At 45.1% G+C, this 24,730-nt stretch overlaps 1 protein-coding gene across 4 annotated transcripts in view; it reads left to right on the top strand.

Annotated features, from left to right (window-relative positions):
• Positions 1-24,730, top strand: part of RERG (RAS like estrogen regulated growth inhibitor) — an 881,812-nt gene that overhangs the window by 171,126 nt on the left and 685,956 nt on the right. The gene's annotated exons all lie outside the window — the stretch shown is intronic.

Raw genomic sequence — 24,730 nt, 5'->3', positions numbered from 1 at the left:
GCCTTAACCCCTTGATCTCTAGTTTTCTTTTAACGATCCATGGCTCTGCAGACTGCATGCCTAGTCTGAAGGCCACAGGCATGGAAGAAAGCACCCCCCCACCATTTTGGATGGTCTAACGCTGGTGCTTCACCCCAGCACTTTGTGTTATTAACCAGCACAGGACATCTCGTAGCACCGCATTCAAAACCTGTGTAATTACATTTCCTAGCACACCATTTAAAACTAGTGTAATTTTCACTGGTATACGATTTGCGCTTTCCCATTGCAGCAGTGGCTCAGTAGATCAGGGACTGTGTTAGTGATTGGGCCCACGCTTGCTGTGCAGTGCTTCTAGTTGCACTATCAGGAGAAATGCTTCAGGCACTGTTGCTGTTTGCATTGTAATACTACAATATTATCATTTAGAGGGAGCTGGCCGTGCGGTTATTCGACCAGCCGCTGGAGGTGCAGGGGGGGTGAGGGGGGTTAGGATTCACAAGAGATGCACATTTCAGCACTGCTTTTATCATTATGGAGTGAATACAAATAAAGCATTATTGAATTTGATTCATCACATCTTTGCTGTGGCACTCTGATATGCAGTGATGAGACTGATATGTGCAGTTGAAATATTTTGTTCAGATGGAATTGTGTGTTCCATTCACATTGTGGAGAAATTCCCACCAATACCAGCGATTTAGCTCATTTCACTCAGACTCTGATTTCACTTGAATATTTGTTTAGGAAAACAAGGGAAGGTCCCTCCACCTCGGTACTTTCTGTCCTGCTTTCACCTCTAAAACATGCCTGTCCGACCACACTGTGACCAAAACATGGAAAGAGGGAGAGAAATCAGTGCTTAATCTCCAATAGTTTTCTTTTTCTGTAGAGTTCAGTTCACAGGAAGCTGGGTGCTGGGGGAGGCCTGTTCGCGGGAATGCACAGCATAACTGAACATGTCCAACCGAGCTCAGGTCCTGCCAGATGCCTGAATATAATTGCACATATGTTAAAATAATGGCATGTTGCTGCTTACTTCCCTTAGGTTTTCATTTTCCTCTGAAAAGTTTAGTAATGCGAAAGATTGTTAGCGCAGTGGGTTCATTGCCTGCTGCATTGCATAGATTATGTGTGCAAACTGCAGGTTGCAAGTTCAGCTCCCACACAGGGTGACTCATTGAATCAGTGGGATGAACGATGGTTTGATGGTTCGTCTGCTGAGGTATTTATGTAACTTGCTGGTCACAATTCCAATAAGAAAGAAAAAGGGATTGTTGGTCATGATGCTCTTTGTGTAACCTGAATATCGCATAGTGCAGGTCCAGTAAAGGAGCTCAGTTGACTTATGCACCCACTGCTTTAAAAATGTGTCAAATGCATTGTTACTTCAAGGACAGCAAGTATGGCCCAGACAAGTATGGTCTAAGCATGTTCATATGCACTCTTTTGCTTCTGAGGGTGCTAGAACCAATAAACCTTCCATAACAATTGTTTTCCAACTTTAAAGCATTAGTTCCTCTACCCATGTGTGATCCTTCCCCATCCACCCCAGTACTATCCTGTGCCAGCAGTTGTTGCAGCGCCAACCATGTCACTTGGAGCAGCAGCAGTGTGATGGGCTGGTGGTGGGACGACCCGCCCCACCTGCCTCGCGGGTGGTGCCCGCAGGGGCCGGCATTTGAGAGCCAAAGTTTTTGGGCTCTGGCACTTCTTTTTTTTACAAATTAAGCACTGGTTAACGCCAACATTTTCTTTGTGGGAACCCAGGAATGGGAGGTTAGGGGGTATAGTGGGCTTGATCCAATTCATTTGGTGGAGAATACAAAGTGCAGTTTTGAAACAGAATTCCAACAAAGCTCAGGGACCTCATTTGATCCCTGCTGATTGGTTTAGAGCCAATGTTTCCCTGTTTTGCCCCTTGCCCAAACAGGCCAAAACATGTGTTCGGGGTTGCTGTTGGTACTCTTGTTCAGAAGAGAATTGCCAGGTATTTGATATGTAGTGGAAATTTCTTTTCTGTGAAAGGATGGTGAGCTAAAGACTCTAACCTGGGGTATAGGCTGGTAGTAGAGAAACTCCCAGAACTCCCCTTGTTTTTGCCTCTTCTTATGCCATGTTTTTATTGGCATAAGACATGAAGAGGAGATCTCAGCTTCGTGGTGGACCACCCACAATAGAACATTTCTTCATGGAAGGTTCATGAATAGACCCTATGTGTTACTGTCAGACACAGGTATTGCTGGAGGGGCTTAGGGGGTGTAGCCCTGGGTCTTCTGGTTGTAACCCCAGATAGAATCTCAGGGTCTACAACCAAAAAAAGTCTAGCTATCCCCGAAGTTCCGACACTGCCAGCATTAGTGTAGCCCCGGATCTTTTCCAGACCTAGCAACACCCCTGATGCCTGATTTCCCTAATTAATTCAGCTTCAGAAATGATGGAGAGGCAAAGAGCCAGGGAACAGGAGAATGGCCTCCCATGCATGCAGGATTTAGAGGAGGTGTTGGTACAGTGAACCCTGGTCCACTTGATATGTACACAATAATTTGAGGCCAAACAAGGGGGAACTGTGTGGGACTTTAGAAATATATTCTCTTTGACTTTTAGATGTAGCTTTATTATGTCACTACAACCATATACAGCCCCTGTTATTGCCTTATATATATTTGCTGGAGCAAGAGCAGATAATTGTAAAGATCACACGCCGTGATAAGATCTGATGAAAACTGGACCAGCTTAAATTTACTTTTGGCTATTTACTTACACCAGGATCCCGAGGAGGTAAGTTGAATGTCCAGGTATTTACCCCAGGGTTCACTTCCACACGCTCATCTTCAATCAGCATCCTAGGCTTCAGTAGTCTAAAGGATCCCAATGATCCCAATACCAGTCTTTGGAATATTCATAAAACATCTCTTCTGCTCTCAATATGGTTGAAAACTCCTAAGTAGTCTAGTGATACAATGTTCCACTCTGGTCAAAAGGATGGCATTGTTTTGAAATGCTGATTTCTCCGATTTTAAAGGTATAAGTACCCCTGAAAGTGATTGTGAGCCCCTTTTAATAATGCAACCATCTCTGGGGTGAATGAAAGTTAAATGCCTAAGCCAACCATCACCGCCCCCCCCCCCCCCTCCTCAGGGTTTTTCACATTTGGGACTGGAGTTGGGGCTGGGCACCTGGATGTGGTGTGTTCCATTGGAAATGGGATGTTTTTGGGATTTCCACTTCGCAGAACCTTTGTGTGATACACATTGAGAAATAGAACACTAACTGACTTCCAGACGTGAATCTGGGTGAAGTACTCAGAAAGGTTAGGATTGCCAGAGTTGCCAAAATCCACATGGAGCAGGAATTGGGAATCAGCATAGATTTGGAAACATATCCTGAATGATTCTAGCTTCATAGCGAATTGACCAATACAGGTTAGCGGAGCCTTGATAATGCTTTGAGATCTGTTAATACATGTGGATAGACGGTTCAATCGATCCTTGAGGGAAGATCATAGCAGAAGCTGGTTCCCACAAAATGTGAAATGTGCTTTTCTTGTGACTCTTGTGCCCACAAGACTTTGTGACCCAAAATGTGTTCATGGGTTATTAATACGTCTTTGGAGCATTGTCTTTTGATTGATGTATCCTTCAAAGCAGCACAGTGGTTGGGATAGTTGAAAATAGGAGTACACGTTTTAAAAAATAAATGTCCTATCAGGGTAAAGCCAAATGTAAGAGATACACTATTTCTGCACTGAAGCCTTGTTTGGGCTGTTTGCAATTGTATTCATCTTCATCATCATGTGCTTATTCTGAATAACCCAAAGTCTTTTAATACTGATTGAAGGACCATCATTTTGGACATGTTCCCTTTTGGTTTTGGCTCCGAGGGACTGCTGAAACCCACAGAGTAGCAGAAAAAGGGTTGTGGGATGCAGCAGGCAATGCATTACTGATCTAACATTCTCGCCTTGCGTGAAGCATCGCTTTTTAATAATGCAAGCGCCTTTCAACTGTCTGAACTTGATGGGATGGGGAAGAATAGCTCTGAAGATGGTATATGCCCTTTCTGTCCCACTTTTCTGAAACACTCAGTAATTTCTTGTTAGGTTGCCCTTTATAAGCCATTCCAAGAAAGCAATATTTTCTTCCACTTTTGATAAAAGAAGGTTTTCGCCATTGTCAACTGGCTCTGATTTATCCTTTGAATGATGCAAAAACAATGGAAGTAGCAGGGTACGTGAGACATTGTATATATTTTAAGACACATTATTTTATTTGTTATTATTATGCTTCCAAAGTCGATACATTCCATACCAATACGTACTATTCCTCTATGCAATATATATCACCACCTAGAGTACAGTATGGATTGTGGTGCGTATTCGCTATGGAGTGATATATAAAAATGCTGCATTACCAGAACAGCGGTTTGCCGGCAGACCCATAATTCTATCTGCTTGCCCTCCTGTCACATAAATATATATTTTAGAGCTTTCCATTTAAACTCGCCAGAATACCCAAAATAATAGATATAACTTCTCTAGGTGTTGCCCATTGTGCAATAAAGGCTTTCAAATGGAGCTCTCAGGCCAGTTTACAAGCGTGAAGACGCCACAGTAAACCTAAAGTGTGTGGAAAAATGTTCCCCCCGCCAACATAAATTTTTTTTTTTTTTATAGAGGTTTATTTGTTTCAGTACTTGCAGTTCGCTGGCAGACTTAAATGTATTTTTTTTTAAATTGCTAGCAAAACATTTGGTGTTTGGAGCAAATTCGTTTTCAAATGCGATACGCAGCAAGATGCCGCCTCAGGACAAGACTGAGGCCCAAACAGCTGCTAAATAATTCACTCCTCTTCCTGAGGCAACCAAATCTCCAGGGGGTTCTGAGTTGGCAGTTAAAAAAAGGTTGTATGACAGAGGGTGTTCGACTGTGACTGAGCGTATAATGAATAACAAAGCTGGCTGGTGTGGCGGGGAGGTCAGTTACACTGGCGCTGTCATGATTTAAGCCGGATGTCCTAATGTGAATGAATAAGCTTATTTAAACTTTTTTCCACATGTATAATATCATAGGACTTAATATGGACGATACAATGTGATTTGTTCAGGTTTTCCATCAGCAATTCAACCAATCACCTTGCACTAGCTCATCCTTTATAAATAAAGTGCATTCTTATTAGAGATCAGTGCTTGTAGAAGACATGCTTTTCCTCCGAGTTAGCAATAGACTGTTTATATTATAGATAGTGCCCAAAGTATAATGCCTTAAGGCATATTTTGCTTTATCCCATTTTTCGAAATAGAAATTGGAGGCCATGGTGTCTGACATTTACCTTTTGTTACTTTGGGCTTATGACAGAGCAGCATTTGAAGAACCAAATGCAGTACAACACCTGAGTTTCACCGGCTACTACTGGATCAAGGTCTTGACAATGTGCAGTTATCATATGTTGATCACACTGGTTTGCACATTTGGAAAAGAATATGTATTAATTTTTGAATTGTAATTAAAATATCACAATTTCTTTTCTAAATTATTAGGAAGTCTTTGGGCCTAATTACGAACATGCCGGTCTGGCAACAACGGTACCGGTAAGCCTACCGGCACCGCTGTTACGAGACTGGCACACTCCGAGTCTGTGGGCGGCTGCCGTTCCGCCCGCCAAGTCTGACCTGGCGGGTGGGACGGCATACACCCGCAGACTTTCCGGGAAGCACCATTCCCAAATGGGAATGGGGATTAAAATGTTTCTGCTGCCTGACTTCCAGTAACACCAAGGTCATAATCCCCCGGTGTTTCCGTGAAGCCAGGCGCCGGAAAAAATCACAACTCTGGTGGCAGCCTGGCGATTTTACCAGCACGGTTACCGCCAGAGTTGTAATGAGGCCCTTTGTTAGGTTTAATTTTCTGAACCTTATGGAGTACTGAGCACTGCCCCTGAGATATTATTGGTCTGAAACCTAGGGACAAATATCATTGGTTTGCAATATTCTGTTTTTCCATTGGCAACAATGATCTGGAGTACTTTGATGAACCCATGACACCACTTTCATATTTGTCTTTGAGAGAGACTGATTTGGTTGCTTGTATCAGAGCCGTCCAGCTCATGTTCTCATGTTCATTGTGAAACAGTGCTACAAAACCATTATATACGTAGCAATATAGCCTATTTTTTTCTGTAAACCTCTCTTTAAAATACTACATAACAACTTGCTGGATCTCCCTGGATCCCGGTGTTACTTTATTAGCTTCTGTATTAGGGATTTCTTTTTTAAAATTAATTAACGTGTTATATAGTTTTACAAAAATGACAACATTTCAACACACTTTATCAACTGACATTGGTTCCATATTGTCCTACCGTCCCCCACTGTACTCAATAAAACAAACATTAAATGTATAAATCAATTCTCCCACCTCCCCACATACTCAATGGCGAACATCAAAAATAGCTATCAACTTTCTCCACAGAATAGTAAATAGAATGATGCAAGGTTCATTATTGCCATTCATGGAAATCAATCAGAACTCCTCGATTGCCACGTCCTAAATTCCTACTGCCAAACAAGCATCTGCTCACATTGTCTCAACTGCTTTGCCGTTCATTAAGAGATGTTTAGCAGTTTCAAGTTGGAGGTCCCTGCAAAGCCTACAAAAATGGTGGGTCTGTGGAATATTAGATCAGGCTCCTGTTATTTCAAGGATCTTCACAATGTTAGTTTTAATTCTTAGGTAGTCCCACATCAGAGCGTTACCCTCAAACTGAGGGATATATTTGGCGTGCTGCTCACAATGGAGGATGTACTCATAGAACAGTGTTTATTGTATACTAGTTCTTATGTCTAAGTTTTGTCGATGGTACGTGGAACTCAAGGAATTGCCCAGTTCCGTAGGGAGCCAGTGGTCCGCCATCACCCTGATGTTAGCCAAATTGCTATTAGGCACAAAACTAGCTTTTAGCCTCCCCGCTTAAAAAAATGTAGTGATTTAGGGAGCCAAGTGGGGTCGTTAGTCAATTTCCCATAATTGTTGACACATGACAACTGAGATTTCACCTCACAAGAAACCAAATTGAAATCAAGCTGAATCAAATCATCCGAAGCATGCACTGCTAGACGAAACAGCTTCTTCAGTAATCTGGACTCCAACCTTTTTAGGACTGGTATATTACCAAACACCCATTTTTCGACTCCATACAGGAGGATCGAGAGGATCTTAGCTGCATACAATTTGGCCAAAATTGCCAATGAGTATCCCCCTCCTCTACGAGCCAATTTCGACAATCCACCCAGGACCTGCAAACTTTACGTTCAAGTAGCTCAATGTGACAGGTGCCCAGTAGTTTGTTATCAAACAGGAATCCTAGGTACTTGTATTCATCAACCACCTCCAACTTATTCCCGTCCAACCACATTCCCGTCCAACCACCAGTCCATAGATCGAGTTTTGGCTGGGCACAAGGAAAAAACCATGACCTTGGTTTTTTTGATGTTAATGGTCAGACAGTTTATATCAGAATATTCCTTTAGTTTGATTAAAGCTGCCTGGAGCCCCAAAGGGGTAAGCTCTAACAGGGCAATATCATCCACGTACCTCAACCATTGGAGCAGAAGATTCCCCAATTTCGGTGGAATGGAAATAGGGTTGGACAGTGCAATGCCCATGTCAGCCATGTACAGATTGTACAGCAGGGGAGCAAGAATGCACCCTGTTTGTGTCCTTGGTAAGTTGGAATCCAGGATGATGTCAAGCCAGACTTTAACTCTGGTTTTGTCGTGGAGTGCAATAAGCATGGTAAGCAGACCGTCAGGGATGTTACAATTAGCAAGTTTATTACAGAGCCTTGTCCTGTTAATGGAGTCAAAGGCAGCGCTGTAGTCGATGAATGCCACATACACAGGATTCTGACATATACCCCATGCTTGCTGGATGGTTGTTAGCAAAGCAAGGGAGTTAGTGGACGTGCTCAGTCCCTTTTCAAAACCAGTCTGATTAAAAGAAATAAGGCTGGTACTTTCTGCCCCGTTCAACAATTCATCCAGAAGTAAATAGGAGAAGATTTTAGACGGTGCATCCAGCATTGCTAATAATCAATAATTACTGGGTTGTGAGCGACACACCTTCTCCCAAACAGGAAGAATAATGGTATTGCACCATGACGATGGAACAGATTGAGCTTCTTCAATCCAATGAAAAAGCCAATCAAGGGCACTAGCCCAGTGTGTGCAGTCTGATTTAATCAGAGAACTGCATATACCATCAGGGCCCTGGGCTCTAGAAGATTTGCTCTTCCAAATCAGCTTCAGGATGTCCACAGGGCCTTTAGAGTACACCCATTTATCTGTGGAGATTTTCCATATCATGGCCACAATGTCACCCTTTCCCAAGGATCTGGTGATATATTTGATCCAGGTCGCCTCCATTACACCAATTACGCCACATGTCAAATTGGAGTCACCATTAATGCACCTCCAAAACAGGCGATCATCGTTGGCTCGAGCGCAGCTCACCGAAGTTCACCAGCGTAGGCACTGCAATTTGTACTGACGATGCATCAACCATTTACGGTAGTTGTTTTTCATCGAGCTTACTCAGGAGGCAAGGTCAAGGGAGTTCAGTGTCATTCGAGATAAGGCCACAAAGGAGGAGTGCAACCTCTTCCTCTTCTTGATGATTAGTTTGTCAAACAGATGTTTATGAGGCCTCTCGGTGGTCATGCGGGCCTTGGTGTTTCTGTTAACAAAGGTCTTAAGGATAATTTCCTGGATAGAAATCCCAAAGTCCTTAATAGCCTCAGCCACTCGGGAGATTGAGGGTACAAGCGACATATCCTCGCAATCCCCGACATATGAATTCAATGCCATCTGTATAGGAGCCATGGCCGATGACAACCTGCGTCATTCCATGATATGTGGTTCAAGGAGGAATTAACTCTCAGCTCCCCATCAGATTTCGGGAGCGAGCGGGGCAGGTGACTATTCATGCTGATTAGGAGTGTTAAGTGATCACTCTCTAATCTGTGGACCAGGGTACTAGAATTAGCCACAACGCATAATCCAAAATACTACATGTTTTTTGACCAATTCGAGTGTACTGAGGTGATGAGTCCTCTGAAGGAGTAGATCCATTGACCATCAGAAAATCAAAAGAATACAAGATGTTTGCCCACTCATGGCCCCTATTAGAGCAGCGAGAGAGCAAATCTTCTTCCACCTGATCAGCCGTGAAAGAAGCATCTCTATCATCGCGCTAGTTCCCTAGGAATCCTGGAGGTAAAATCTCCACAAACGATACATGTGGAACATCCAAGTAGGAGTTGGAACAGAGCCTCTGTATCTGACATTAGCAACCCGTGAGGCAACCTGTAGGGAGAATAATAAATATTTGCTTCAATGAGCTCTTTAAGTTCCCCCCTCCCCCCAAGGCAATCAGGAGTTCCTCTTTCATCAGGACCACGAGGGAATATGATTTTACCCACAAGTAAGCTCGGAGAGGTGGTAGTCACTCCCACCATAGATGAAGGGCTCTTGACAGCTAGCAGTAGTCCACCTTTTGGGCGGGCCATAGGGCCCTGGACAGCCAATTTGTGGAGTTTTGCAAGCCGTCAATGACCAATTCAGTGGTAGGCAAAGTCTCCTGGAAGGTCACCATGGAGTATTCATCAATTTGCTCTACCAAACCACCACCCTCCAGGAGGTGGTGATGACCACAAGTGTTCCAGTAGATGAGTATGACCCCTGGTGCAACACACAGGGCTAAAGGTTTGATGGCCCATGCTGAGCCACCAACTTAGCCAGCCAGGCCCAGTGGCATTTTTCTCCCTTTGTATTCTCCCTATTTCCTTCTCTATGTTGTGGTCCCATGCATGCTCCCAAGGTGCCACCATCTTGGGAGCTTAAGGCCTCGGTGCTTTTGTTGCTACCTGAGTCTACAACCCTCAGGGGCCTATCACTATCAGTCAGACAGAATCTCTTGCCATACTCGGCTTCCACTGATACACATTCATAACTCATCCGACCAAAAGAGCTTACATGATCCATTACATAAGACAGAATGCTATTGGCTTTGAAAAATACAATTGAAGTGGGATTAGGTACTTGTTCACACATATCAACTGTCCTTATGTCATCACTCTGAATGTGACGCAATGAAGATTGTCATATTTAATTGTACATCTGAAAGGTACCGCATATCACCCAAAAGGTTCCTCAACCTTGACCGACTGTCATATGTATGTATATCCAATCCTAAGTGTCTTCGCCTCTGCGATGGCTGATGATGTAGGGCGCTGTCAGGTAGGTGTCTGCAGCCCTAAATAGAATGAATCCTAGCGTAAAATATGGCGTTCTGAAGTGAGCAGCTGGAGGCCCTTCAGTTTCGCTTGACACGCTCGCGTTTTCATTAGGATTCATTCTATTTAGGGCTACAGACACCTACCTAACAGCATGCTACATCATCCACCCTCAAGCAGGCATAGACACTTAGGATCAGCCTCCAGCTAAGTTGCAAAATAGGATTCACATGGTCCACAAGAACAATTGTGTATTGCCAGCCATCGTTTTGTTTGGACGGCCATCAAGTCCAGATGCCACAGGGCCACACCGTGGCATTTTAGGAACACCAGTGAACAGGACCCTCCCACTACAAATTCTCTTCTTGTCCTGATGAAGGCTTACCATTTCGCAGCTACACAGTGTACCTAGAAATGGCTGAAAAACAGTTGTGCCGACTCCTCTTCCCAGTGTTCAACACACACACTGTAAAAGGTGTGTAATTAACCACACATGGTTGAATTTTTCATTTATCTCAATGCTATCCCTGACTGATTGAAGGATAGATATATGTACTGTGATCCAAGCTAATCATCTTGGGTGAACAACAATATATCATGTGGAGATACTTTTTTTTCAAATTGATGAATATCCTCTAAATATGTTTGAACTCAAACACAATTTTTGTCATGCATTAAACTATTGAATACAGGAAGACAAATTTGGTTCATGCTTGCGTTCTAGTAATGTTGACCATTGTGTGAAAATCATTATAGAAGAGTGTGCACTGGGTTCATTGACCCTGTTCTTTTGTCTGTTTGAATTCTTAACACACCTGCGAAGAGCAGGGCTGTAACCAGGAGCCCTTTGATTTGATACTGCAAACCTGGAGGTTATCCACATACTGAATCACTGTGCTCTGTGATTGCAGGTTCACTACATCAATTTGCAACACCCTGTTAAAAATACTCAGTGACTCACAGTACACTTGAGGCAAATGAGTGCATTGCAAACTTTGACCTCTGTAATTGACCACTCGAATAGGTTGGGAATAAGTGTGTAATAGGATAGAAAAGCATACATTTTTTAGGTCTATTACAGTGCAGTGGTGGCTTTTATGGGGATATTGCAGAGGATGGTGGCAGGGTTTGGAACTATTGGGAAATCTGTCTCTACAATATTGTTCAACAGGCGCAAGTCCTGAACCATCCTCCAAGTTGACCCCTTTGCTTTTTTGACAGGATAAATAGCTGTGTTACATGGTGATTCTGATGGTTGTATTATGCTCTGCTGCCAGAAGGCCACTATGACAGAATAAATGCCTTCATCCGCTTCCCTTGACATGCGATATTGTTTCACTTAAGGAAAAAAAGCACCTGGTTTCAGCTTGATGCAAACTGCCGCTATGCATTTTAGCGGCCCTACATTGTGTGCACCTTTAGTCCATTACTGACTGGGACCTGCATTGATATGATATGATGTGATATGATAGGTCATTTATAATGCGCCTGTACACAGGTTTTTCTAGACGCGACAAGACAAGGAAGGGGGAGACAAATGGTAATAAAACAAATTATCTTACTAGACCTTGTGTCATTCAGATCATCCAAGTCCAAGGGGAAGGGAGAGGAGAGTGCCAGAGGGAGGGAAAGGGAGAGTGCAAAGCAAAGCTCAAGTAAGTGCCGCCGGGATAGCCGGTTCTAAGTAAGTGCAAGGAGGCAGGGGACTGTAGGGTTGCAGAAACAGTCCCAAGTGCGTGGTTGGCCCAGAGGCAGTACATGGGGCTACTGGTCGTGAAGGAGCCTGGTCCCCATAAGGTTCAGAGAGAGGCCAGGTAACCAGTTAGTGCAACAGACAGGAACATCAGCAGGAGAAATAGACAGAAAGCAGAAGCTAAAAGGAAGGTCTTGAGTTACTTCTGGAATTTGAGGTGGTCCTGCTCAAGTTTTAGAGAGGCAGGGAGGCTGTTTCAGAGGGAGGCACCAGCCGAGGAGAGAGATCTACCCCCCCCTTTCTGCATGGAGAAGCAGCTGACCCTCAGCGAGTTGGAGGTGAATGAGCGTAGGGCCTGAGAAGGGAAGTACTTAGGAAGAGAGAGTTGGATATGGTGTGGTCCCTGGCCCCAGAAAGCTTTGTGGACTATGCAGTGTCTCTTGAACTTGATCCTTGCAGCCATCGGGAGCCAGTGGATAGAGTTCAGGTATGGAGCGATACGATCCCTGGGCTTCAGGCCAAGGACTAGTCTCACAGACCTGTTCTGGGGCAAGATTAAGAAAGAGGCTATTGAAGTAGTCAAGCCTAGAGAGAACCAGGGCTCTGGAGACAGTGAGCTTCTGGGGGAAAGTGAGAAAAGGAAGAATTCCACTGAGGAGTTGCAGTTGGTAGTGGGACTTCTTAGAGACTTGTGATGTGAGACGAGAAGGAGAGGGTGAAATTGAAGATGACACCAAGGTTTTTTTCACCTCGCAGGAAGGTGCAGTTAGAGGCCCTAGGAGGCGGCCAGAGTTAAAAAGGGAAGGCAAGAGCAGGGGTCCCATTGAGAAGGATCTCAGTCTTACTGGCATTCAGGCAAAGATCATTTTTGAATCCAATTATGTAATTCCTCCCTTTTTGGCGGTGACCTCCTACATGTGACTAGGGGATGGCAACGGTTAGCTGAACCTGAACCCTGGGGGTAACTTAATGAGGGAGGACTCCATGGGGGAAGACAGCTTCCAGGAGGGAGTGGTGATATCAGAGGATGGGACATGGTGTCCCCCTTTCTGCTAGCAAAATTAATTTTCCATATAAAACATTTTAATGGCCTTTTGTGCTTCTTTACCTTCTCCCTCAAAGGAAAGTACTGAATTTCTCTCAAACAAATCTGCAAATCATTTTTCAAACACTTACTTGCCTTCACAACATGTGTAAACCTTTCCTCCAATGTCTTCAAGCAAATTAGTTAAATGGAACTACTGTTCTCAGAAACACATTAACACTGCGACGAGGAAGAGGAATGAAGGAAATCAGAGCAGGAGAAGCCACTCACACAGACAACGCTCTAATTATTGGGAGCATGCACCTATGCCCAGGACCTTTAAAAATGGATCGCCCCAAGAAGAAATGGCAGACTAGAAATGGGAGTGGGCTTTTGTGCTTCGTGCCACAGAGGAGCCGAGAAGGAAACATTGGAGCGACCGGCTCAAATGTGAAGCAGAGAGAGGCAGCGAGAAGAAGATTCCATGCGGGAATGCCAGAAGCAAGTGCAGAGCTCCTGGGCATTCACCAGGGTAAAGAAACAGCGAGCCGCTTACCGGTGACCTGCGAGAAGAAGCCAGAGAGAAACAACTAGAATCAGGGAAGCAGAAAATCGAACACCGTGAGGAAGAGAACATCCTGCAGCTGTCATTGGCGGGATGTGAGCAGAGCAGGAAATGCCACGAAGAACCGGTGAGTACTCGTTGGGATGAAGTGGACACCGGGGCATATTGGCAAGCATGCCACATGTTAAAAGTTAAACAACCTGAAGCGTATAAAGAAAGAAAGCTGTGCCATAACACAGAAAGCAAGAAAGTAAAAGTACATTTACAATGAAAGGGGATTTTTGACGTCTGCCCTTATGTATAAAGGATTAGAAACAGTAGCAAGGTGATAGTTACCGAACAATGTGAATTAGTCTATAGTGCTAAGGGGGGAAATTAACAAAGTTGGAAGTGTGAGCAAAACACTACAAAGTAAAAGTCTATGGTCAAAAGGAATGGGCTAAAAGAACTAATGCAGTGAATTATCAAAAGTGAAATGGCAGACAGGCAATTACAAGTCTGCAACAAGTATGTAAATGCAGGAACCCCTGGCAGGAGAATATACCAGCCCATCACAAGTGTGTGAATACAAGAAGTCCTGGCAGGAGAGAACACCAACCAATTGCAAGTGTGTGAATCCAGAAAGCCCTGGCAGGAGAGTATACCAGGCAATCACAAGTGTGTAAATATAAGGAAACAGAGAAACCCAAGCAGGAGAGTATACTAGGTATCCTGACAACCCAAAGACCAAAGATAAATATACATGACATTGGTATTAAACAAGAGGAAAGACGAGAACTGTCATTATTCAAGAAACCATGGAGAAGAATCCAGGGGAAGGAGAAAAAAACTTTCAATTAAGGAGCAACAAACTTCAGAGACTTTTTGTTGGAGTTATTTATTCCTTTTACCAATTGAACATTTTTGAAACACTGAAGGCCAAAGACATTATCCTTTTCACCTTAAGTTTTTTTTGTTAGAATGTGAGGGTCAGAATAGTACTTTGGACACAAGACAGGTTTTTTTGGACATTTTGACACTAACATCTCCTTGGTTTTGAGTTTAGGTAGGGAAACACCTTTAGCGCAGGGACAGCGAGGCATTTTCCCAACCATTTTTTTTATCAATAAAAGTCTTTAGCCAAAACCATGTCTATCTTGTGTTAGAGTTTCATTCCAGACTCTTCACAGAACCCTGTCTAGATCTTCCTGTAAGCATGATGATAATGGTTTGGCAAGGAGCAAGGTGTGCAGTACCTCTCTGTTTTCCACTGTTTCCTGGCAGGGTATGGAGATTTTAAATACTATCTCTCCCTCGTCTTCGGTGTCCTCGAACAGCTACTCGTCAGACACATCTCTCAATCGTCGTGTGTCATAAATGCATGAAACTGTGCACCATTTAAGATCATCCTCATCCAGCCCGGGCAGGATGACAATATCTGCCTTGTTGATTACTGATTCCAAATGTAATGTGATAGTGGTGCCTGGCACCCTTTCCTGCTGGTCTGCTGGCTTAAACAAGACTACGGCAGGTATGCAGAGAATGTTGTCCCAAATCCCTGCAACCAGTCCTAACAAGACTATCACCTCATAGAGGAACAGGCCTGGATGGAGTGGTACGCTTCTCAAGGCGCTGTGGCCACCAAGTTCTTGTATTATTGTGGCAGCCCTAGTGTGGTACATGCCGGGTATGGAACACGCTATGCCCTCCTCCAAAAATGAAATAGTCATGTTCAGTTTACTCATGATGTTCCTGCCTAGGAGATTGACTTGGGTGTCTTGTGAATACAATAAAGGGACTGATAGTTCTTGTGTGCCTATGGTGTCAGGTACATTTTCAATTAAAGTAACCAATGCACTAGCCCCAGAAAACGTGTGCATGTGCATTGTTTTGTTCGACATCTGGAATGTACCATCCTTTATGTGGGACTTGGTAGACCCTGTGTCGATCAAAAAAGAGAACTTTCTATCGCCTGTCTTCACTGTCATTCGGGTTCCGTTTCCGGGTTGGTAGTTACTGTTAGTACTGCCACCAAAGCTTCTTATGGGCTGTTCTATTGGGGATGAATGTTCCTGGGAGCAGGAAGGGACTTTCCCCTGTATAGTGAGTTACTGTGCACTGTGGGAAGGAGTTCTTATCCCACAGTTGTTTGGGTGGCTAGGTAAAATTTGAACCCTGAGGTTCCATGGGTTTTTGTTGTATGGGGCCTGGGACATATGGAGTGAATTGGGACTGCAAGTTAAAGATGGGCAGTGTTCTGGGACCTTGTAATTAAAGGGCATGGTAGGCCGGCTACTGCATTTTAGTACAAAATGACCCATCTTTCTGCAAGTACCACATTGCACCCCTTGCCAGGGTCTCATACCCCTGAATCCTCCCACTCAGCCCCTCTGTAAACCTTTTTCTCCTCTCTCAAACCCCACATTCTCTCCTATAATCACCAGGTCCTTCTATCCACACCTGTGTGGAGTTTTGTTCAGGTTGCCCTTCTCTGGTGCTCGTTATTACCACCCCTTCCATTCTCAGGTTTGCTCGCTTTTCTGCAGCAACTTTGCTTCTGCCCTCTGCGTTTGCTCTGCCCAATCTTTCTCCTTCTACTGCCGACAATATTATGTTATGTGCGCCTGATTTTTGCCCATGATTTAGTTTCTATTCCAACCACCTTATTTAAAGTTGCTTGTACTTCTAAAAGGAGCCCTTTGCGTAACATGTGATAAAAACAACATTGTTTTTGTCCCAAGCCTCTCCTATCTCCAACCGCCACATCTCCTGTATCTGCTGTATGTTAAGTGTGGGATCCTCATCTGCTCTCATTGTGCGACCCATGATAGAATTCTTGTCATCTCTGTCAGAGTACATGTCCTTCAATACCTTCCATATGTGCACTCAACAGTTATTAAATGGGCTCCATCTGGGGTGGTATTTTTTAATGTTATTTCCCTTTACCCCACTTTTCTCCATATCTCATCCGCCTGCTCCCCTAACAAAGAAGCAAACAAACTTTTCATATCCCCCACAGCCAAAGTGATGCCTGTTGTATTTTTTTCAAGGGCATAAATACATTTGCCAGCTCCGGCTGTAAGGGAGGGCAAGGTGCTCATTACATTTTCCTGATCCTGTGAGGTCAGAGCACATAATGAGGTCCCCCCAGTCCCTTCTGTAACAATAGAAACTGTGTTCCCTGCACTTTAATGGCACTTTTCTGTGTTGCATTGCCATACTGGGGTCCCCACACTCACTTTTTGGTTTTGATTAAGGCCATTTGGTAAACCCTTGGTCAAAGCCTGTGGCTCCATGATATAACCTCCTCGAAGTGATCTGACTCCCAATAATTCTCGTCCTCCTCTAATTCTCTCTGTGTATATTGAACGATAGTCTGAAATACTACCAAGTTCATTCAGCCCGTGCGGACCCCCATAGCAGCCCATAAGTCCGTTGTCTGATTTGGGGACATGTGTATTGCAGGGATTTGTGGGTCTCTGATAACAAAATATCAAAAAAAACAAATTTCTCAACCCGACATTAAACCAGTGTATTCACACAACTGCTAAAAACACCTAACAACAACCACCTTCATTTACACTATTGCTACACATATCTGACTCCAAACAACTTTGTCTACAGATTTGCTACCAATTCTTAATGAAAAACATCTTCCTATACACAATTGCTAACAGCGTCCAGCAATAAAGTAATTATTTAAAAAATAATGTAGATCCTTCATCTGTCCCCTTATCTCAAGATGGGGGTACCCAATACCTCCTCAAGTTCCCTTCACTCTAAAACTGAGGGATTTCCTGTCCTTTTATCATAGGACGATCACTTCAAATACACCATCGTCTTTCTCCCTTAAGAGGTTCTATGATATGATATGACATGATATGATATGGCATTTATAATGCGCCTATGCAGAAGTGTTTCAAGGTGCGACGAGGCATGGGAGGGGAAACTGAGGGAGACAAAGACAACTATCCTAATAGGCCAGGTGACATTGAGATTGTGCAAGTGCAGGAGATGGGGGGAAGGGGAAAGTGCAGAGGGGAAGGGGAGGTATAGTGCAGTACATAGGATAACAGTAAGATAATAAATGAAGACAATAAATAAATAAAAGTGCGGCCAGCAGGTGGCAAGTGCAAGGGTAAGTGCAGCCATCAGGTGTCAAGTGCTAGTTGGGGCTGTAGGGGTACAGAACAGCCCCCAAATGCAAGGGTTGCCAGGGGCAGTGCAGATGAGGAACTGGCTGAGAGGGGACCTGGGCCTGAGATCAGGGGGTAGCCAGATAACCAGTGCAGTTTCAAATTCAGTCAGGAGAGAGGAAGTGAGAAAGCAGAAGCAAAGAGCAAGGTCTTGAGGTGCTTCCGGAACCAGAGGCGGTTCTCCTCAAGTTTCACAGGGGCCGGGAGGCTGTTCCAGAGGGAGACCCCAGCAGAAGAAAGAGATCTGCCACTAACTCACTGCTTGAAGAAGCGATTGACCCAGAGGGAGTTAGTGGTGGATGAGCAAAGAGCTCGCAAGGGAAGATATTTAGGAACAGCGAGTTGGAGGTATTGAGGTCTGAGACACCAGAAAGCCTTATGGACAATGCAGAGGGTTTTGAATGTAATCATTGCTGCCACTGGGAGTGAGTGCAGTGATTTCAGTCAGGGAGAGATACGATCCCTGGGCTTGAGGCCATGGGCAAGTCTTGCAGTCCTGTTTTGGATGAGTTTCAGATGGCAGAGAGTAGAGGCAGGCAGATTGAGAAAGAGGCTGGTGCAGTAGTCCAGCCTAGCGAGAACCAGAGCTCTGGAGACAGTGAGCTTCTGGGGGATGGAGATGAAAGGAAGACTAACTTTGAGGAGGTGCAGCTGGTAGTGTAACTTATTAGAAATGTCAGAGATGTGGGGAGAGAAGGAAAGTGTGGAGTCGAAGTTGACCCCAAGGTTTCTAGCCTCACAGGTGCGAGCGGGAAGAGGGCCAAGGGAGGCCGGCCAGAGGGTAACAGGAAAGGAGGGAGCAGGTGTGCCAATGAGGAGAATCTTGGTCTTACTGGCATTAAGGCAGAGATCATTGGCGGCATGCCACTCTTTGATAGCAGAAAGACAGAGATGAGAGAAGGAGAGGAAGTAGTGGAATGGAGCATGAAAATGAGTTGGGTGTCATCCTCATAGCACTGAAAGCTGGGGCAGAGAGTGGCAATGCGGTGGGCAGGAAGTGCCAGGTATTGGTTGAACAGCCAGAGAGAGAGAGATTAGACCCCTCGGGAACAGCATTGGTAGAGATAGAGATAGAGGAGAGGAATGACCCATGTTGGACCTGGGAGTATCGATCGGAGAGGAAGTCAGCCAAGCCAGGGCCTGATCAGTGATACCCAGGTTATCACGGCGACGGTTGAGCAGGATGGCATGGTTGACCGTTGCAGAGGCAGAAGAGAGATCAAGTAAGATGAGGACACAGGGGGTGTTGGAGTTCAGGTTGGAGAGCAGGTCTTCACGGATGTTCAGGAGAGCAGTTTCCATTCTTCTGGAAGCTCTGAAGTCAGACTGATGGTCATAGAGATAACCAACAGATTCAATGTGAAGGTTAAGCTGAGAGATGGCAAGCTTTTCCAGGAGTTTGCCCAGGAAGGAAATGATGGAGATGGGACGATAGTTAGCTGGGCAGGAAGGGTCAGCAGAGCGTTTCTTAAGAAAAGGGTGCACAAGGGAGTGCTCCAGTGGTGAAAGAGTGGTTGCAGAAATCAGCCAGAGCAGTAGCCAGGGTGTCATGTGGTCCTTGATTGTTTTGGAGCAACAGGGGTGGACCTGTTTTGACAAGACTTTCATAGATCGGACTTGTCTAGAAACCTCATTAGGGGAGAAAAGGGGAAAGGCAGAGAAGGAGAGAAGATAGGAGGCCACAGAAGGGCCGGAGGAAGAGCAGGGAGGAGGGGGAGAGGAAGAGAGAGAGGACAGTATGTCCTGAGTTTTAGAGATGAAGTGAAGAGGTAGGGACTGCAGTAGGATTGGCCAGCTCCTTTCAGATTTTAAAGAGTTCTGCTGAGTTGTTAGATGCCGCGGAGATGCAGGCTTGGATATGGGCTCTCTTCTTGGTGTGGACAGAGAGCCGGTATTGCCTTTGGAGCAGGCGACAGGCCAGTTTGTCGGAGAATGTGCAGTAAGCACGCCATTTCCTCTCAGCCAGCCTGCACTTGCGTTTAACGGTGACGGGGTCTGAGTCATACCAAGAGTTGCATTGGATTTGGGCTTCAAGCGGATTGTCATGACAGAGGCTAGTACATCAAGAGTGTCAGATATAGCAGAGTGGAGCATGGAAAGGGCTGTGACAGGGTGTGAGTCAGCCAAAGGGGAAAGGGGGGGAGAAAGTGGCGGTAAAAGCCTCAACTGACACATGCTTCATGGGTCAGATAACCGAGAAGGTAGGTGGCACTGCTCGAGTTGGCCTAGCCTGAGGGGTAGAGAGGGTGAGATGGGAGGAAAGGAGAAAGTGATCACTCCAGGAGAGAGGAGTGGACTAATACGGTACCATTCAAGTAAACATTAATGATGACGTTAGAGGAGTGGAAGTAGACCAAAAAGGCCTCCCATCGGGTGCCACCATTAATGGGAGAGGAGGAGAAGGGAGAGAGCACAGAGACAATATGTAGAGTCCATAGGTCTGGCGAGGGAACGACAAAGAGGATTTCAGTGAAGGTTTTCCTGGAGGAGGCGCTGGCATAGGTGTCGGCGATAGGGAGGCCTGGGTTGGAGACCAGGATGTCCTTTTTAAACTTCTTCCTACCAGATTTAGTGAGGAGAGCAGGATTGTTGATAGAGAAGCAGTTAGAAAAGATAGAGAGACAGGACGCAAGTAGGTAGGGAGAGGAGAGGAGGAAGGGAGTGGTCAGGGGTGAACACTAGGAAGGACACAGGGCAGGGTGCAAGCAGACGAGAGAAGGAGACGAGACAAGTTGACAATTGGACAAGTTGGCCGGCGCTTAGATTTTAAATACTTTCACAGTGCAATTTTAAAAACAGTAGAAAAATACATCTAAGTTTGAGAGTCCTGAATAGCCGGGCAAAATGCCTAGGTTTCACAATGCAATTTTAAATACTTTCACAGTGCAATTTTAGAAACATGAGAAAACACACCTAAGTTTGAGAGTCCTGAATAGCGGGGAAAAGACCTAGGTTTCACAATGCAATTTTAAATACTTTCACAGTGCAATTTTAGAAACAGGAGAAAACACACCTAAGTTTGAGAGTCTGCTATATGGACAGGTTTGCAGGGTAGAGTGAGGTGCCACTCCAACACTTAATTGGCGCTGTTGGTTGACGGCTGGCAGCTGGCTTCCCCTGCTGATGCCTGAAGACACTAGCTGGAGCCGCCCTTTGCCTAGGGGCCCTTAGCCACAGGCGGCTGTACGGGCAGAGGGCTGCCCTAGAAAGGTCAGTAATGAACGGTGATCAAGTCAATCACGGGAGGGCTGGAAGGAGGGAGGGGGAGGGAAATGGAAGGAAGGAGAGAGGTTGGGGAAAGCTGCAAGAAACGTGGCCCTGGGCGGACCTCAAACGTTTAAATTTGGCCAAGAACAGAGCCAAGCTGATCAGCCACGCGCAGCACTCCCCCGGGTCGCCAAGGGTGAAAGTGGGCGAACGCAGGCAGTGCCGGTAACGGCAACAACGAGGAAAAGAACCAGCAACCTATCACGGGAGGGGAAGGAGGAAGGAGGGGGAGGGAAATGGAAGGAAGGAGAGGGGTTGGGGAAAGTTGCAAGGAACCTGGCCCTCGAGGGACCTCAAAAATTTTAATTTGATCAAGAACATAGCCAAAAGGGTCAGCCACACGCAGCACTCACCTGGGTCGCCAAGGGTGAAAGTGGCTCACAATACTTCATCAATTTACAAGCAATAACAGAATATAAAAAACTATATTTTATGCAAACCGTGCACTGAACTTACTATGTGATTTCCAAGTCCCCCCAGTACCATGTACTAATGAACAGCCTGCATAGCCTAGGCTGGTGCCCCCGTCCAGAAACCAGGTAGACCTTTAGGGAAATACGGTACATGCGCGCCTCTCCAGGAGGTGTGTGATCATGATCTGCTCTCAGAAGGCGGGTGCCACAGCCCGGGACATCTGGTGGAGGACTCTGGCATCCTTAGGATGCACTGGAGATCACGTTGGGACATTAGATGCAGACCCATAGTGATTTTTTGGAAACAATAAAGAGACACACAAATTGCAAGAAAGCACAGTCTTAATGCAAATGCAGTAACAGCCGGGAGGTCAGCGGTCTCGTGAGACTGCACAACAGAAAACTCAACCTGCCCACACTGGGCTACAGTATTTAAAGGCTAAACCCACAAAATTAGAATACATTCTAGACATTAGTGGTACACACAGTCTAACCCTTCTATTGGCTCCTGCCTATACAGATTAATTAAAAAAGAAATTGGCCTAACCTGATTGGCTACTTAAATAATGTCTTACATTCTATGTGCATACCATGCAGATGACCTAATGCAAGCAGTCCGTAGGAAGAGCCAAATCTTTCCCTCACAGCAACAAATCAGATACAGTAAAAAACTCCCTACCTTGCACCCAGACATTTTGACAACCCACGTTAATCCCGAGCTTGCTGTCCTCCACATTACAGTCTGTCCTTAGTTATTGAATACTTGCACATATCAACAACACAAACCATTATTATTTACAATAATGAGTCTATGGTAAACGATTTCTTTGGGAAAATACAATCGAGGCCTAATTCTTGGACAATGACTCATATTTGTGCTATCAGGCATCCTGTTGCGTACCTGGCAACCTGAAAGGTTCTCTAGGATGCTGCAGAGATGAAATCCAATTCAATAAAGGACAGACACATTCACTTCAGCAATGTTCTCAAGGCTTAGGCACAATTCAATAGTCATAACGGCCAAACCCAATTCAATAAAATGACGGAAATGCTCACTACAATAATATTGACGCCGCCTGTATTTCTTTTTGCGTTTAGGACGTGGGACAAACATGTTTACAACAGTGATCACTGCTGACCTCTGTGGAGAGAACTCTTACAATGGAGTAACGCAGCGCGAGAGATCAATGGGTTCAGCAGCCATTGTTCCCTGGTGAGTCTTAGCGTAGGCCAGACTGAACGTGAAAAGGGAAGCGCATGTTTGTGGCTACAGCAGCAAAAGCTCCCCAGTTCTTACTTGCAAACCTACTGAAAGATGTGTGCAAGGAAATTTTTCATTTGTTCCAAAAATCAAGGTGGCACAAACCAACTGTTTAAATTGGTCTGAGCAAGTGGAAGTGCAGGAACAATCTGAATGGGTCCCTTGGGGTGCAATTGGACACAATATATGTATGGGTAGCAAAACTAATACTCACCTCTTGATAGACAAGCTCAGGCCTAAAGAAAGGGAGCATGTTAAGGATCCATACGATTTTCAGAAAAAAAGCACCAGGTAAGAGCCTCTATAGAGTGTTCTGATTTAGGGGGTAATTCATGGATTATTTGCGCTGAAAAAAATGGAATTTGTGCACCATTCTGCTTGCAAATCCCTGTTTAACAAATGGGGATTTGCAGGCGGAATGGCGCACAAATCCTGTTTTGTTTTTGCGCAAATAATCCATGATTTACCCCCTTAGTTGCACCCTTTGCTACACACCAGACAAGGAGGAATATTGTTTATAAATCGTGTAATCACATGTTGCTGCCAGTCTATTATGCAAGTCTATGCAAAAAGGACGAGCATACTCGTCCTTGGCACTTAAGGGGTCAAGATTGTGGTGTGTGGAAGCTTGACTTTAAGCTGCAAGCCATTTCCACCCACACTCATGTGATCTATGAAAGCATACAGGGCTTGATTTACACAATTTTTTTCAATGGGCGTGCGCCATTGTAAAATGTTTTTGTAAATCAGGCCCACTGAGATTTGGTGCAACTGGGAACGCTCAGCCCGCGCCTGTGCAAAAACAACAGTGGAAATCACAAATAGTTAAGGGGCATCAGGACGCTCTGTGTTAGTGCCCGTAAATCATCCACCAAATGTACGGCAAGGATAGCCAAAGTGGTGCATTTATGGGCCACACTGGGTTACGTGCTGACCTGTGCCATGTTATCTTGCACTTATAGTATATGGCGTTGAAACGCTTTTGCATGTCAGAGAGGCAAAGGAGGAGTATGATAGAAGATTCAGTAGTGGTAGTGAGGAGCAAAGTCGTGGCATGAATACATTGGGATTAGTCCGCTAATGCTGATGTGCACATGGCTGTGGTGCGAAGCGGGGGAACTCTTCTGGGAACCCTCGCCCCCTATAAGTCCCAACTCTCGGTGGCAGTCGCTGTCCCAGATTTCAACAGAAATGGTCCTGTGAGCCCCGTTGTTGATTTCCATGCCGGCACAGGCGGTTTCCATGGTGGCAGAGGCGAAGTATCTGCTACCAAATATGGAGGTACGCGTAGCTTTCCTGGGACCTCCCAGCACTCGAGCACTCTCTTTGCCAACGCCACAGCAGAAGCGCACCCCAGTGTCCATCTGTGTACGCCAGTGGGGTGATACTGAAAAGAACACAGCCATTAATAAGCAGTGCACTTCATCAAGCGACATGCTTGAACATGGGAAGCAGCTGCGCTCCGCTGTCACGTCTGAGAGTCTGCATTCTGTTCTCTTGAATAATCTGAAGTGTAAACGCACGCAGTGATTTAGAGGTTGTTTGCTGAGCTAATGTGGGTCGGATGTTGGTGTGCTTCACATGATGAGCTGACAGTGCTACTTACATCAAGCAAAGGGTGCATCTGGAAACTTGACCTTCTCGTTCCGGTTCCAAGAAAGGTACAATTTCCCTCCTGGGCGAGTGCTGGCAAGGCGGCCATTTTCATTTTCTAACAGAGAAACACGCCTGTTTTCTTGCTTAGCAACTTGTCTTCTGAAGCTTTTTGTAAGACTGGTAACTGAGTTGAGTCTCACTGTTTCTTTTGATGTTAGATTGCGCTGAAGATTTGGATAACATGCATTGACTTGCTTTCAGCATTTTAGTAACTAACATAACATCCTAGAATCGCGTGCTCCAAAATGAGATTATGTTGCATGCCTGAGCGTTTTGGACGCAGAGTGCTTCATGCAAAACCCAGAAATGAATAGAGCTGGACTTTCCCCCCTGTAAGCAATCTCATCACTTGCTGGTCTCCTGTGCATTTCATAGTTACACTGTTGCTCTTTCGTGTTATGCTGTAGG

The sequence above is a fragment of the Ambystoma mexicanum genome, chromosome 12 (genome assembly GCF_040938575.1).
Source record: "Ambystoma mexicanum isolate Mex_15411 chromosome 12, UKY_AmexF1_1, whole genome shotgun sequence".
Lineage (NCBI taxonomy): Eukaryota > Metazoa > Chordata > Amphibia > Caudata > Ambystomatidae > Ambystoma > Ambystoma mexicanum.
The sequence above is the reverse complement of the archived record's forward strand: the minus strand, read 5'-3'. Positions and strand labels throughout refer to the sequence as shown.